Source organism: Crocodylus siamensis, chromosome 2 (assembly GCF_052110815.1).
Source record: "Crocodylus siamensis isolate JL-2025a chromosome 2, ASM5211081v1, whole genome shotgun sequence".
NCBI lineage: Eukaryota > Metazoa > Chordata > Crocodylia > Crocodylidae > Crocodylus > Crocodylus siamensis.
The window spans coordinates 279,040,737-279,057,431 of NC_143396.1; the positions used below are offsets into that span (position 1 = coordinate 279,040,737).

General features: G+C 43.8%; 1 long non-coding RNA gene across 1 annotated transcript; it reads right to left on the minus strand.

Annotated features, from left to right (window-relative positions):
- Positions 1-433: 433 nt before the first annotated feature.
- LOC149872267 (uncharacterized) lies at positions 434-14,312 on the minus strand. Its single transcript, XR_016440610.1, has 3 exons — positions 13,961-14,312; positions 12,803-12,909; positions 434-2,089 (listed from the first exon to the last, which is right to left on the minus strand). It is a non-coding gene; the product is annotated as an uncharacterized LOC149872267 (long non-coding RNA).
- Between the last annotated feature and the right edge of the window lie 2,383 nt (positions 14,313-16,695).

Below are 16,695 nucleotides of genomic sequence, written 5' to 3' on the forward strand. Positions count from 1 at the left end.
AGTTAGTGCCAGATCCAATACCACAGATGTCAATGGAAACATTTCCACTTTCAGAAGGCATTGGAATAGATATTAACAATGTTGCCATCTCTAGGCAAATACAAATACATTGAAAGAGACAAGCAAGTGGCAAATTCTAGTGATAATGGAAATTATTATTATTGCTATTACCATTACTTTTATTAGTATTTCTTTTTTCTCAGGCATGCAAATACATTCGAATTTGTCACTAAGCATCACACACGACTATTTAGCTGTAGATTAAAATGTTTTAAGTACCAAAGATAACTGTTAGACTTACCTTCCCCAGACTGGACTAGAAAGAAACTAAATATCAAAGTATAGCATCTGCAGTTTATTAACAGAAGTTAACAGATTCATCCAGAAGAATATTAACGTAATAGTTTGATCTTTATTTTAGGGCCTGCACTCACACGTATGTCAGCCAATGCAAAAGCCGTGGTGACTCCTTTTGAGTTCTTAATAATGCAAAACTATATCTGCTGACAGATGTGGTTGCAGAATCACAGCCTGTTTCCTGCCCTTTTTTGTGCTAAATCTTGTTCTAACTGGTCGGATCCCAGATCACCTGGGGAAAAAGAATCTGTAAAGTTTCCTCTGGTCATAAACAACAGGTTAAAAAGTAAGATTACATGCACAAACACAAATATCAGCCCTGAAGAAAAGAGAATAAATCTTATTTTGGTTGTTAACAAAGAAACACAACTTTTTAAAACAACAGGCAATTTAGATTTACCGGTTGCTGATTTCAAAGGATAGTGGATGTGGACCCAAGCTACACAGTTCTGGACCTAAACTTCCCCTAAACTTGGGAATGTTCAGATCAGGGGTTGCAGTTCTGGCTCAGCTCTTTGACTGCAGATTAAAAATAACTGGGTAGAATAGGAAGTGACTGCTTTGCAATAACAGGAGAGATTTGTATTGAGGCATGAAGAAAAACATGGCATTTTTCATTTAGAACACGAGGGTATTGTTCCAAATGCAAACATCATGGATTTTATAATTCAGTTATCGACAATGGCATTACAGTCTATAAACCCTAATTTTTAGGGAAGTCCCTAGATTTCCCTAAACACTTCCTCAAATTTCACATCTGTTTATTCTGATTTAGGAACTAGTAAGAAACAAGGTGTGCAAACTATTCCCTAGCATTAGGGAACAAATGCTTAGTATGTGGGTTAGTAGCAAAGAAGGGATGGATTTCTGGGTTATAAATTAATACTGCATTGTGAGATTGACCTGTCTAGCCTCAGTCATTGTTTAAAATATATAGAGATATGATATAATTTTATGATAATTTTTAAATGGTTACTTTAAAACTTTCTCAGAAACTATCAGAGACAATATTTGAGAGAAGAAAAGTCTGACATCAATAAAGTGAAGAAGAGCTACATTGACCCCTAAAATAACAGAGGCTATTCCACTGCTGTCTAGAGCAGTGTATCTTTTATGTGCCTGTGATGACTTTGCTCCTCCCTCTTTAAAAGACATTTTACACGAATCTCAAGCAACATAAGGGAAGAGATGAGGGGTGAAATTCCCTTGACTTTTACTATAAACTTCAGCAGAGGCAGAATTTCAGCTTAAATAGTTCCACCCTTTAAATAAAGATGAATCAGATTTAGACTAACATAGAAATCCAGATTGATATGAAAACAAAATTAAAAGCACATAACTCTAACCCACAAAAGCTAAAAAAGGGGACAGGCATCCTTCTAAATATGAAGAAGTCCAGTGTTTAAAAGGAAATGGATATTTCTGGAGTAGCAAAACAATAACTGACAAAGGGGAAAGTTTAATCTAATTGTTGAAAATGTATAGTGCAAACAAATCTCTAGAGTGAAGTTGATGCAAACCTAACAGTGGTTTTTAAACTAATATTTTAAATTAACGGTAGATCTGAACTATTTCATGTTTACAAACACAGTTTGTTGGAAGCATTTCCCAATGGCTCATAGAAGCACTCAGCATAGCCAACTAGGAGACTGAGGTTTGTTTTTAGTCTCTATTTCCTGGTCCCCCAAGACGACAGCCAGGCAGCAGCGAGAAGGCAGTCAGCTTGCTTTTGCTAGAGAAAGGGGAAGAGAAAGGCAAGATTCATAAGTGATCAGTGGTAGCTTCTCTGGCGGATTCATGAGTGGTATTGACAAATTCCAATGGGAAAACCATCCACTCCTCCTCAGCTGAAAAGTTGGTGTCTATGACATATGGAAACAAGCATGCAGTGGGGAATTCTGTGAGCAAACAGTAACTGAATTGGTTAGATAAAACAGCAAACATACCACTTCTCTCCCCTATCCCAATCATTTGTAGCATTAGTAGTAATACAACAGCACCCAACATTGCCAATCAACACCAGGGCAACATTTGGGACTGTCCAGATATAAAGAAAAAGCAATCCTTAATTTTAATGTGTTACAGTATTTTAAATAGCTGATTTTTTCCTCTGTTAGTAATGCCGTATCTGAGATGTCCTCAGTTATGGGGAGTAAATCTGAAATATTTTGGAAAGCCAATCACATTCTTATTGATTACATTAAAACACACAGGAACAAAAAATGCCTGATAATAGAGAAATATTTAGGGTCTTGTAGGAGACTTAACTCACTCATGTTGCTTTAACTTGACAAAGTGCAGTAAATACACTAGAGGCAATTTAGTATGTTGTATTAGAACAGTTTCTCAACCTTTTTAGATTTGAGACACCTCCCAAAAGACTTGAGGCATCCTGCAAAAAATGCCAACTCTTGTTTTTCAGTTGATTTTTTTACTACAAAAACTAATAGAGCAATTTTTCTGTAGCATAAAACTCAGAAAGACCACAACAGGTCAGAATGTTTTAACATTATTCATTTCTATTTGAAATCTCCGGGTTTATCTTGTGAATCATGTTTGCATGCCTAGCATGCTACCATTGATCTCAAGGCACTCCAGGGTGCCACAGCACTCTGACCATCACTGTATTAGAGATTTTAGTTGCAAGTTTACACTGGGTTCCTTCTTGCAGGCCATGGAAGTAGCAATAGATTTATTGGGCTATTGGTGCCTAGGGGTATTGCTGTCTCTGTAGAAGCTAACAGACTGGTTCAAGGTTTCTAAATGGGATTTTCTGGAAATTCCTCAGAAGTCATAATTTTTTATTCTAACTGCTCTTAATTAACTAGTGCTGCCTCATACTTAGGCATTAGGATGAAACATGCTTTATAAGTAGGTGAATTTCCTACATTTTGTGTGCCTAGTTTAAACATTTTATCAATAGTTTTTTATTATTATTTGTCTACTAGCATTAGAAGAGAGGGAGTTGCTTTTGATTTTCTGAGTAGTTTTATTGAGAGCACATGCAAAAGAAAATGCTGGTGCATTTTAGCATGTGAATTGTCTTCTCTTGGTTTCACAGTTCATAGATCTTAAGTCCAAATGTGCCTATTATGATCAAGACTATGGTCATCTAGTCTGCCGTCCTGTATGACCCAGGCTGTAAGATTTCATCTAATGATTACTGCTATCTCTATAACTCATCAAAACGACTGGGGAATTGGTTAAAATGCTGACATCTCATTTAGATGCTGAAGACTAAGAGAATGGGAGTATGTGGATTTCGACCTTTAGTAATCTCTTCCTTCAAATCCCTACCCAACACCCATGTCTGTAATTTTATCTGTTGGAAATCATTTCATGGCATTCAAAAGCTCTATCCCAATCATGCAATTGGTCCAATAAAAGATATCATCCAGAAGAAACCTTGCCTGTATCATATCAGGACAGGTTAGAAAAGTAATGTCACAAAATGGGCAGGGCTTTGCAAGACACTGTTAAAAAAAAAAATAGTAGGTTTAACTGCCCCCCCCACTCACCCAGCCACACACACGTGTTGTTTCAGTCCATTATTTCCTCTTTGTTTTTAATTTCCCTCTGACCCTCCAACATTCTGAATTAGCAAAATAGCCCGCTCCTTGATGAAGACTATTTACAAGCAATGGTTGTTTGGAGGGATTTTGTTACAGCTGAATTTGTAAGCATATTTGAGATACGCTTGAGCAAAAATCCCATAGAATCATAGAAAAGTCCCCTCTTGTCAGCACAGAGGCGGAAAGGGATCTGGGGGCCAGCAGTGTGGAGAGGCAGTCAGGAAGGCCAACCGCACCTTGGCATGCACCCACAGATGCATCTCGAGCAGGTCCAAAGAGGTGATCCTCTCCCTCTATGCGGCACTGGTCAGGCCACAGCTGGAGTACTGCGACTAGTTCTGGGCGCCTCACTCCAAGAGGGATGTCGACAGCATGGAGAGGGTCCAGAGGAGGCCACTCGTATGATCAGGGGACAACAGGGCAGGCCCTACGAGGAGAGGCTACAGGACCTGAACCTGTTCAGCCTCCACAAGAGAAGGCTGAGGAGGGATCTTGTGGCCTGTTATAAACTAGTCAGGGGGGATCAGCAGGCATTGGGGGATTCACTGTTCCCCCGAGCACTACCAGGAGTGACCAGGAATAACGGTCACAAGCTGGCAGAGGGTAGGTTTAGGTTAGATATCAGGAGGCGCTACTTCACAGTCAGGACGGCTAGGGTCTGGAACCAGCTTCCAAGAGAAGTGGTGCTGGCCCCTACTCTGGGGGTGTTTAAGAGGAGGTAAGATGAACATCTTGCTGGGGTCATTTGACCCCAGTACTTTTTCCTGCCATGGCAGGGGGTCGGACTAGATGATCTGCTCAGGTCCCTTCCGACCCTAAAAACTATGAAACTATGAAACAGTTATGGCCAGCCGGTGACGTCAGCACCAGACACTGGCTGGCGAAGAGAAAAACGGTGGCAGCTGCAGTGGAAGGGGCAGATGGCCCTGTAGTGGGGAATCTGTCAGCGGCGGAGGAGGAGCATGGGGCCCAGCGACGTCCAGGGAAGAACAGGGAGCAGGAATGAGGGGAGCCAGGGGGAGGGAGCCAGCGGCAGCCCCCAGGAGCTGGCGGCGGACGAGAGGCACCTGAACGGGACGGCGGCAAGGAGGAGCCATCGCAGAGGGCGCGCCAGAACCAGGTGAACGCCCGGCTCGGAAGGGTGACGAGGATCCCGAAGGAGGATCGTGATCGGGGCGGGGTCGCCTCCGGGAACACAGGCACCAGGATCTATTTGAGTTAGACTCTGAGGGATAGGGGTCGGGAGCCAACTCTATACCCAGAGGGGCTCGACCCATTAGGTATAAGGGATAGGGACAAGGGAAGAAGGTGGACGGGCAAGACGGGCCATGTGACTCCACAGGGTCAGCTCAAGAAGGTGGCGTAAGGCTGGGGTGCAGGGGTGGTGGAGCCCCATGTACATCTGCTGGGTCAGACCCTGGCAGCGAGGGACCCGCTAGGCGACCCCCCACATTGACGGTACACCGAGATGTAGCAGGCGAAAGTGGGGGCGATGATGCAGCAAAAGAACAACTGCATTGCCCTCAAAGGTCCTGGGGCTGGGCGACAACAGGAAGGCTCTACCCTTGGGAGTGAACAAAGCCCAGCAGGCACACCCTCCTTTCACCCAATAACATCAAGTCGTGGCAGAAGAATTTAGGGGTGAGGGGCCCGAGAAAGAGTGAGCAGGACAGTACCCGTCATGCCCACTAAAGTCATCACAGGCAGGTTTGGATGAAAACAGCAGGGATGGTAGCCCCTTCTGAGGGCATGAAGCCTGCCAAGTTTCAAGGAGATCATAGAATCATAGAATCACTGAGTCGGAAGGGACCTAGACAGATCATCTAGTCCGACCCCCTGCCATGGGCAGGAAGGAGCACTGGGGGTGGCAGGGGTCAGAAGACCCCAGCCAGGTGCCTATCCAGTCTCTTCTTGAAGATCTCCAGGGAAGGTGAGAGCACCACCTCTCTGGGAAGCCTATTCCAGGCTCCGGCCACCCTTACCGTGAAGTAGTACTTCCTGATATCTAACCTAAACCTATCCTCCCTCAGCTTGTGACCATTGTTCCTGGTGACTCCAAAGGGGGCCCTGGTGAACAGACTTTCCCCAAGTCCCTGCTGGTGGCCCCTGATAAAGTTGTAGGCAGCCACAAGATCCCCCCTCAGTCTCCTCTTGAAGAAATTCAGGTCCCCCAGCCTCTCCTCATAGGGCTGGCCACGGAGGCCTTCAACCATATGAGTGGCCCTCCTCTGGACTCTCTCCAGGTTCCCCACATCCCTCTTGAAGTGCGGTGCCCAGAACTAGACACAGGACTCCAGCTGCAGCCTGACCAGCGCCGCATAGAGGGGGAGCAAGACCTCTCGGGACCTGTTAGTGATGCCCCTGTTGTTGCATGACAGGGTGCGGTTGGCTCTGCCTATTGCTTCATCTCATTGGCAACTCATATTCATCCTGGAGTCAATCCTGACTCCAAAATCCCTCTCTGCCTCTGTGCTGCTGAAAGGGTCAGCCCCTAACCTATAACCATAATGCTGGTTCCCTCTCCCCAGGTGCAGCACCCTGCACTTGTCCTTGTTGAACCGCATCCTGTTCAGATCCGCCCACTTCTCCAACCTATCCAGGTCTGCCTGGATGCAGTCCCTGCCTGCCGGTGTATTCACTTTACCCCATAGCTTGGTGTCATCAGCAAACTTGAACGGGGTGCTCTCCACACCCTCGTCCAGGTCGCTAATGAAGATGTTAAACAGCACTGGCCCCAGGACCGAGCCCTGGGGGACTCTGCTGCACATACCCTCTCAGGTTGACATCGAGATAGGTGCTGGGGTTTCTGGGAAACCCCAGCACCTCAAACTTTTCAGAGCAAAACTTGTGATGTGTGACTCTGTGTGTGTGTGTTAATTCATAGATTCATAGATGTTAGGGTCAGAAGGGACCTCAGTAGGTCATCGAGTATGACCCCCTGCTCTGATAGGGTGCAATGGAGTGAACACTGCAGGGATGGTAGCCCCTGCTGAGGCCATGAAGCCTGCCAAGTTTCAAGGAGATAGCTGTAGGGGTCTGGGAAATTGCACCTCAAGCTGCTGATAAGTAAAACTTGTGACGTGTGTGTGTGTGTGTGTGTGTGTGTGTGTGTGTGTGTGTGTGTGAGCGGGTGTGTTAAGGGGCAACTGTTTTTCCATCCCTCCCCCAAAGCACTGAGGAAGGGACCTCAGGGAAAGATCAAAGTCACTGGCTAGCTATACAATCAATATCAGAGCAGTCCTTCCCTGCTCTTCTCCGTCCTTCTCCTTAGTTTCTGTTTCCCTGCAAGCAAGCCCAGCTTTGAAATGCGAAACATTTAGAAACTTTTGAAACATTTCAGTTGCCCTCTTTTTATTTCAAGGCTGTTTTGAAGCCTTTCATTGTGCTTCAGTTTCACTGTTTTGAGCTTGAAATGAGTTGAAACAGCATTAAAATGAAACACTTGGAGAAATTTCGCACAGCCCTACTAACTACACCTTTCTTTTCTAGCCAACATACTCATAGAACCTCTTCTGATTGTCTTTAACTTCCCTTGCCAGGTGCAGCTCAGTTTTTGCCTTTGCCTTCCTGATTATGTCTCTCCAAGTTTTTGCTATTTCCTGGTATGCTTCCTTGTTGACTTGCTCATCTTTCCACTGCCTTTATGCTTTCCTTTTACATTTGAGGCATCCTAGAAGTTCCTTGTGCAGTCACATTGGTCTCTTGTCATTTTTCTTCTTCTTCTATTGTGTTGGGGAAGTTTCTTGTTGGGTTTCCAATAGTGCGCTCTTTAGAAATTTCCAGCTCCCCTGGGTGCCTGTATTCTTTAGCCTGTCTGTCCATGACACCACACCTGACCTTATGCTTTCCCTGTCTCAGGATCATAAATTCTATCATTTCATGACTGCTTCCACCCAAGTTTCCCATCACTTCATATCCTCCACCAGTTCTTCCCTATTGGTCAGAAAAAGATCCAAGATAAATGATCCCCAAGTTGTAGCCTCAGCATTCTGAAACAGGAAGTTGTCCTACACACAAGTTTGGAACTTTCTTCACATTTTGTGTTTGGCTGTACTCTTCTTCCAGCAGCTGTTCAGAAAAGAGAAGTCTCCCATCAGTACTATTCTCATAACTCTTGGTTAATTTTGACATCTCCTGAAGAATTCCTCATCCTGGCATTCTTCTTCCTGACTTGACTATAATAAATCCCCACTACTATATCAGTTCTGTGTCTTCACCCAAATACATTCTAAGTGCTCCCTTCTTCCTCCTGAACTGGGGAACAAGTGTATGTCTTTTTAACACACGCGGTGATACTACCACTTGTTCTCCCAACCCTGCCTTTCCAAAACAGAGTGTAGCCCTCACTGTTGACATTTCAACATTAAGATCTGTCCGACCAGATCTCTGTGATATCAATTAGTCCATAGTTACTTTTATGGCTGTGACTTCCAGCTATATTTTTTCATAGAATCACAGAAGATTAGGTTTAGAAGGGATCTCAGGAGATCATCTAGTCCAAACCCCTTCTCAAAGCAGAACCATCCCCAACATATGGGGATGTTCTTCATACTTCTTGCATTTGTATACATATACTGGACGTATTTTGCATTCCAACGACTTGTTTCCCTACTGCATTACTCATTTCTGTCCTGTGGGTCTCTGACTCTCTTCCAGAGTGAACTTTGTTTGGTCTTTTCCCCTCTGGATTGTTTGCTCTGTTGCTGGAGGGTTTTGCTCACCACTTCTTGTGGAACTTAGGTTTAAACCCTCCTTACTGGGTTGACCACACAATACCCAAAAATGCTCTTTCCAGTTCTGGTTAGATGGTTTCCATATCTTTATGGCATTTCTCCTTCCCAGAATATCTGCTTATTGTCAAAGAATCCAAAGCTTTCACATCAGCCCCACCATCTCAGCCACACATTTCCTTCCACTAGAGGTGCATTGATACATCAGTCCAATATCAGATTGGCACCAATATAAAGAAAATTAACTGTATCAGAAATTGGCCTGATGTGGCCAATAATTTGACCGATAAATGCTCATGCATGTGCACAACCGCAGTACAGCATATAAATGGTGACAAGCACAGCCTAGCAGCTTGGATAGATGCATGCAGTTGGTAAGTCTGTTGTGGTGGAAGAGGAGGGGGAAGGAAGGGGTATGGGTGGGCAGATCAAGGCCCCTGTGGTGAGGGAGGGAGTGGGGCTGGGACTGGAACTGGGGCAGGAGCTGCCCTGCCGGGGTGGTGGGGGTTGACCCAGGTTGCACTTGTGGCAGGTGGTGGCAGCACTGCGAGGGTAGCTACAGTGTGGGGCTGCAGCTACCTCAAAATTCACTGTAGTCCCCCCATAGCCCCCCTCTCAGCCCACAGCTGCAGCCCGCCCTGCCCGCACCCTGCACAGATCTGAGGCACAGGCACCCCGCACCATGCCCTCCTGGAGTGCACACAGTGGTGGGACCTGCCACCCCCCTGTATCTCCTGGATGAGCCGTGGCTCCGTCCCACACCCAACACCACCCTGCCCCAGCTGGGCAGTGCCTGCCCCAGTCCCAGCTCCAGCCCCAGCTCCACTCTCTTCCTCACCATAGGGGCATTGATCTCCCCCCCACACCCCTTCCCTCCCCACACCCCTTCCCCCACAACAGACTTATCAGCTGGATGCAACTGTATCATAAATTAGATGATACTGGCCGATATGCCTCCTTAAAAAGCGGCTATCGGTATTGGCCCCCCAAAATCTCTATCGGTGCACCCCTACCTTCTACAATACAATGAATGGTCCCTGTCCAGACATTTACCTTCTACAGGGAGAATTGATAAGAACACTACATGTGCTCCAGGCTCCTTAATCTTACTGCCAAGAGACTCATACTCACCTTTCATCTGCTTGTTGTCATTCATGGCAGTATTGCTGGTGCCTACATGGGCAAGCGGTAAAGGGTAGTGGTCTGAGGGATAGGTAAGCTTATTGCAGTCTTCCTCTAACATCTTGAATGTGGGGTCCAGGCAGACAGCACACCTCCTGTGGCCCCAAATTCAGACAACAAATTGATTCTTTCATCTCCCTGAGAAGGGATTTTCCAGTCACCATCACTCTTCTCTTCCTTCCTGGTGCTGTGGTCTTAGGACCCACATCTCTGAGTCCCTGCACTTTGTGCTCTCTAGACTGCTGAGTGCTCTGGCTCTTGCCTGCTGATATCCTCACCTCTGCCTTTTCCTTAGCTGTTCCACCACAGTTTGCTTGCAGCCTTGCAAAGCACAAATGAGACCTTGATTCATTAAAACATTAGGATTCAAATCCTTAAAGGTACTTAAGCACCCACCTCCCATTGAAAGGTTATTAATATCTCTTGTTCACTTACCTTATCTAAAAATAGAACAAATGGACTACAAAGCCTCCACACTGCATATGCTCCATATGTATGCAGTCCTATTAACCAGTGTCACCTTTCTGTTCCCTATAAATTCACCTGATGCATTTTTCCCTATTTAGGGATTCAGTTCCACATGAGTGGACCCTTAGACCAGCATGCAGTCCTAGTCCCATCTCCATTTAGGGGCATCCAAGTGGATCTTTACACAGTGCCTGATGTCATGGGACCTAAATCTATTGCCAGCTCCTGGATGCTAGCATTGTATCAATCAGATTTGTGGCTACTTCATGGAATTTGACTTAAGAGATGTGGCTTCAAATCCAGCTCTCCCACAAAGTCCTTGCGTAACCTTGGCCAAGTCCCTTAATTCCTTCATCTTGAGTTCTCCTTTGTGAGAAAGATAATAGATTTTTTTTTCCACCAGCCTTTCTCTGCCTCACCTGTTTAGACTGTAAGCTCTCTGGGGCCTATCATGAGTCAGGACAACACCTGGCACAATGGAGCTCGATCTTGGTTGGGATCTCTAGGCAAAACTGTAATACACGTGACAAATTAGCGATAACGTTCAGTAATTGAAAACCAGCTGAAAGGATTGTCCTCAGATTTGTCCTCATAAAGTCACCTCTGGGATGACACTAAGCCTGGAAAGATTCAGTGCAGTGGATCCAAATTATCATAAAACGTGATGAAAATCACAGTCTAACCTGAAGCAGAGCAGTGGCTATAGAAAAGTGTGTGTGTGTGGGGGGGGGAAGCCTATAAAATCACATAAAAAGAGTGATATGATTTTTTAAATTTAATACAATATGGATGGTTTAAAGCCTGGCATAAAACATTACCAGCCACACAGCTCTTTTTCTTTACAAGAACAGATGTAGAAAGCTATCATTATAATTTGCAAATAACTTTCCCCCTTTATGTATGTCATTGGAGCTTTTTTTATGACATGCCTTCAACTAGACAGTTTCTTACATAATGTTATTCTTTTTACTTCAGAAATAGCTGTTATTCAGCAAAGATTTTTTATTCACATTTCAAATTATGAAAACCATCTACCCGTTACCTCCAGTTGTTTTCTGCAAGTAATTTCCTGCTTTAAATGTTGTGTTATTTTCATGTTAGAATACTTGCCTAATGCTAGATAGAGTAGCAATTGTTTATTGCTCTGGGTATGCCGTACAATGCGTACAAATCACAATTATTATAATAAATCACTTCAACTAAAACTGACACTATTAAGATCACTAATGTTATTTTGAGTAATAAACAAGTCCTAGTTCCTTTTATTCTGGTGTTTTTAATTACCTGTCTGATGTCTTGGCTGACTGGCCAGGATATGCTTCTGTTCTATGAGCGTTGTGTTTTTTGCATGCATTCCAGTTTGCCAGTGACTGGCTGTAGCTTGAAAACAACGGTATTTTGGGGTTTTCTTATTTTAAAGTTTCGTGTCTGCCTGCATAACAGCTGGGATACAGAGTGCTTGCACAGAAATGGGTAAATATTATTTACCATCTACCATTTGAGAGGAAATTGCAATATTATTTCATGCCCATATTTCTTTTCTTCCCCCATGCGACAGAGCACTGGTATCCTCCACAGCACTCTATGATAGTGAGCAGACTGCGACACTGTTGCAGGGGTTCCCTACAGCAGAGCTCTGCTAGTGCCATTGATCAAGCCACAAGCACTAGCTAAGTAATGCAAGGTTGTTCTAATTCCCTGACTCATCTCCTCTTCTCTCTGGAAAGACGAAACATGGTTCTGGAAATCAAACTGCAGTCTTCTGACTGCAGTGAGACTAAGTAACTTTGATCGCTGAGTCACCGTATTGACCCACACATAGCACATTTCTGTTTATAGCTAGTGATCATATAAAATGCTCATACACATCTTACCAAATAGTAAATGGTAATGGAGCACTGCTTTAATAATATTCAGTCTGGCATTTTGTCTGTGGTTCAGGCTCCACAAATCACCATTTGCTCAATGTTTACCAAATAATATTTTATTTTATATATAACTAAGTTATGATATTCCTGGGGTTCTTTTTTCATTCACATGTCATCAGAGGGCTAATCAGCATTCTGCTCTTGTACTTGCAACTGCTGAGAAAGTCAGATCTTGAAAAGCCATAACTCCCTGATAATTTCTGCCTGTCAATAGCTCTTATAAACTGTTTGGACCTAGTAAGTGGTGTGGAGGAAAACTGAAGATTAAATTATTTTCAGATATGAATTAAATCTGTTTTTAAGGTAGCCCAAGGTTTCTCTATGCTCCACATTGTTATATTCATCATGTTATACACTGCATTTTGTTTGTAAGCACTGTTTTTAGGAATATATCTTTTCTGAGTAGATGGCTGAACTATATATTCCAGCACAGTAGCATTGCTGTGCAGTACTATTGTGTATGCCATCTACCAGCTTCCACTAGCCACTCTTGCAGTTGGTTGGGAGTGTTATTAATCTGGACATAAAGATTTTGCTCCAGTCTGAAACTTGACATAGAACTTACTTAATGGAGGTAAGCAGCGGTGGACGCAAATAAGGTGACTCCTGTGTCTACCGTCTGTCACGTCACTACAATGTTCTCATTCCTTCGGGATGGAGCGCACTAGTTCACTGTAATGGCAATAAACTTTCGTTAGGAAAAATAATACTTGTTAACAATGCACCAGCCGTGGGTGAGAGTCAGTGCTCTAGACACATGTTCAAGTTGGCTAATAAAAAGCAGGCCAGTTACACTTCAGAGCTAAACACTGAAATATGACCATTTATATAAAGACACGAAGAAAAACAAATCAGGCAAATCAGGGGAGAAACAATCAAAAGAAAAGGCACGTGACTGGTCTAAAATAGATTTAAGCTTCTGTTGCAACAAGCCTCTTAAATGACCTTCTGCACTGCCAAGTGACTCAGCTCCTCAGCCAGCCAGCCACCAAGAAAGGAATTTTTCAATTCATTTCATTTTCACTTTAAGTCTGGCTGATTCAATGGGTATGGGATGTATTCAGATTGCTGTCCAGATAAACTGACAGCAAGGGGAGTCAAGGGGACTCTTTCCGTTAAACAGTCTCCTAACTCTTCTTTATGTTGTGACTAAGAAAGTCTGAGGTCCAGGGACAGTGGGACTAGCCAGCCCCATACAGTTTTCAAACTCAGCTGAAAAGGGAATGTGTGATTAGCAGGCCAGCAAGTAGTTTGGCTGAGGAAAAGAGCTGGGCTTACTGTAATAGATCTTGTCCAAAGTGGATAAGAGGAAAGGACTTCTGGGAACCTTAAGGTGGTCAGAAGGCCTGTTTCGGGTTTTGCCGATATTTTGTTGAAGAATAAAACTGTATCCAGAAAGAGCCTTCCGTGTGGCAGCAACTCCTTACTGGACTGAAGAAGCAGGAAGGGAACAGCAGAAGTGTTTGCACAAGTACCAGGTAATGGTTCTATAATCTTCTTTCCCCTGCTCAGATATCCAAGGACCATAAAAAAATTCCTAACCATTGCGTTTGCATGAAACAATGCAATCTCTGATCTTAAGAAAATAGTTTGGGTTGCTTCAGGTTAGAAGACTTAGAAAGAGTCAAACCTGATTTAATTTTAGCCAGACCAGTTCACCACCCCAAGTACAGATGTCGGGTTTCAGCCCCAAGCAAACACCCAATCCACGCGTTCTCCTTACCTTAGTCTCAAAATCTTGTCAACGTTCAGTTCTTCTCTGCTTGTCTCAATACCATCCACAAAGTTTCTAAAACCTTCAAAGCCAGGGCCATTTTCTATTAGCCAGGAACCCAGTCAGAATATCCCTCATTCTTTAAAAACACTTCAGCATGTCACTTTGTACAGTGCTGTGTCTCACATGCACAAATATAATTGAATTCACCTTATCTTGTAATGGTTCTTGGGCTTTGGAGCTGGTTTCTCCAGATAGTCTTACAGCTTCTTTTAGTGGAGGCTAAAGCAAAGTTGCTCTCTATGACAAAGGGATATTGTTTTATTTGCTGTAGTCAAACTATTGACTATTCAATCCATTACTGAGCACTCAGTAGAGAGTTCCTAAGTTTGCTGATCCAAAAGGAAAATGAGCTTGATAGAGGAAAAATATACAGGTTTCACAACATTACAGTATACTTCCTCAGAACATCGATTTTTTTCTGTCACCCATTCTTTCTCCCAAGTATGTCATTTCCCACCCAACTTCCTCCTCTCTCCTTTCTCAATGATTTCATTAGTAGGTATTTTAAGAGCCTGACTTTGGTTGCATGGTAACTACAGGGAGTTCTGGAAAAGAAAGCAGTGAACTCCCATCTGAACCATTACAGAAAAAGTGCTAAACCTAAGGTTGGGATGTCCTCTAACATGATGGTAGTTAAAAAAGAGAAACAGACCACTATGATGCATATAAATTGATGTTGTTGTTAGATGAATTTCACTCCTGCACAGAGGTACGGAGGGTGTTAAGTGGTGGTTAGGCCTAACACAGGCTCCATAGTAGGAGCGTGTATGTGAGTGTGGGAGACGGGGCAGGGGGGCCAGATTATTCCCCATGTGATAATTAGTCCCAAGGGCATCAGGCAGAAAAGGCCCAAGCAGCAGTGCTATTTTCCTAAGGAATCTGGATGCAGGTATTAGGTGAGAGAATATCATAGTCAAGTTACCGTCTTCCTCCAACCATCTTGAGTCTGGAAGAAGGCAATGAAAATAGTTCAGGGGCTGGGGCACATGACTTTTAGGAGCGGCTGAGGGAAATTGATTTATTTAGTCTGGAGAAATAAAAAATGAGGTGGGATTTAATAGCAGCCTTCAACTGTGAAACTATGAAGCTACCTAAAGGGTCATTCCAAAGAGGCTGGAGCCGGACTGTTCTCAGCGGTGGCAGATGACAGAACAGGGAGCAATGGTCTCAAGTTGCAGTGGGGGGAGTTTAGGTTAGATATTAGGAAAACAATTCTTATGAGGACGGTAATAAAGCACTGGAACAGACCACCCAGAGAGACCGTGGAAGCTCCATCCTTAGAGGTTTTTAAGACCTGGATAGATAAAGCCTTGGCTGGGATAATATACTTAAAGCCTTCACTGGGTCCTGCCTTGAGCAGGGGGTTGGACTAGATGACCTCCTGAGGTCCTTTCCAACTCTAATTTTCTTTGATTATAGGATTCTTTTAGGGTATGTTTACACTGAGACAGCCATGTGTCCTGGCAGGGATTCTTGGTCTCCGGTGTATTTGGGAGAAGCCACTGGGAATGACCGTAGAGCAGCTTTTCATAGATTCATAGATTGTAAGGCTGAAGGGACCTCGGAAGTTCATCGGATCCAGCCCCAATTTCACCAGTGCATTTTGGGGTTAAGAATATATGGGTGGGATCGGGTAGGTAGGGTGTTTGGGAGCTTCCCTGCCATAACACAGTGCCTCAACAGTATAGATGTGCCCTTAGATGCACAAATGCTATACCAATTACAAGGCTGTTACCTGTGGAGAGTATAGGCCCCATGGGGGACCACATCCTTTTCTCTTGCTTGTAGTCCATTGACTAACTGTTTATTTTATGGGTTATGGGATTGGGCCTTGAATATTTAAAAATCACCATTTTTCTTCTGAACCATAGCATTGACTTAGATGACAGACATCAGTGTAACTCCATTGACTTCAAAGTAATTTATACCCTTGAACAATATGGCTCAGTTCCCTTTATACTTAAGGCAAAATGGCATTGGCATTGGCCCATAATTTAATACAGTTTAGTCACCACCTTCATGGAGGGTTCATTTTTGCAGATTTTCTAATTTGCCAGGAATTCACATAGATGAATTGGATGATTAAGTAGGCAAGTGAAATGGATACAGTTCATTTCTAATTTAAATGCTGTCTAGACCACTATCCTTGTTACATTTTAATTGACCTAATTATTTCAGAAAACATTCTTTTTGTCATTTCTGTAACATTTAGATCATTCAGTATGACAGGCAGGGACTTTTTCCTCCCTTACTGCCAAGAGTGTACTTAGTATTTCAAGAGCTGATGTGGAGAGCAGTTGCAGCAAGATGATCAGATTATGACACTAGAATCTGTGTGAATAGTACCTGGCAGGCTATTGTAACTTCTCCAATTTCCTAACACACCCCTTTCCCCTCCCTTTAACTGGCCCAAAATTTCCTTTTATTGTCAACAGAGTTTCAGCTTAAGCAGCCTGTATCTCCCACAGAAAGTAATAGTGTTTGTATTATGGCAGCATAAGGCATGTGGTAGCAGAGTGATTAAGGTGAATTGCTATGGGTCTAGAGGTGCCCTGGTCTGGACTAATGCCAAAGGCTGCCCCCAGTTATAAACAGGTCCCTTGTCAGCCAAGCTGGGGAATCAGAGGTATGACGCTGGCCACATTGCTCCCCTGAGTGTTACTGGCTATGGAGATCGGTGT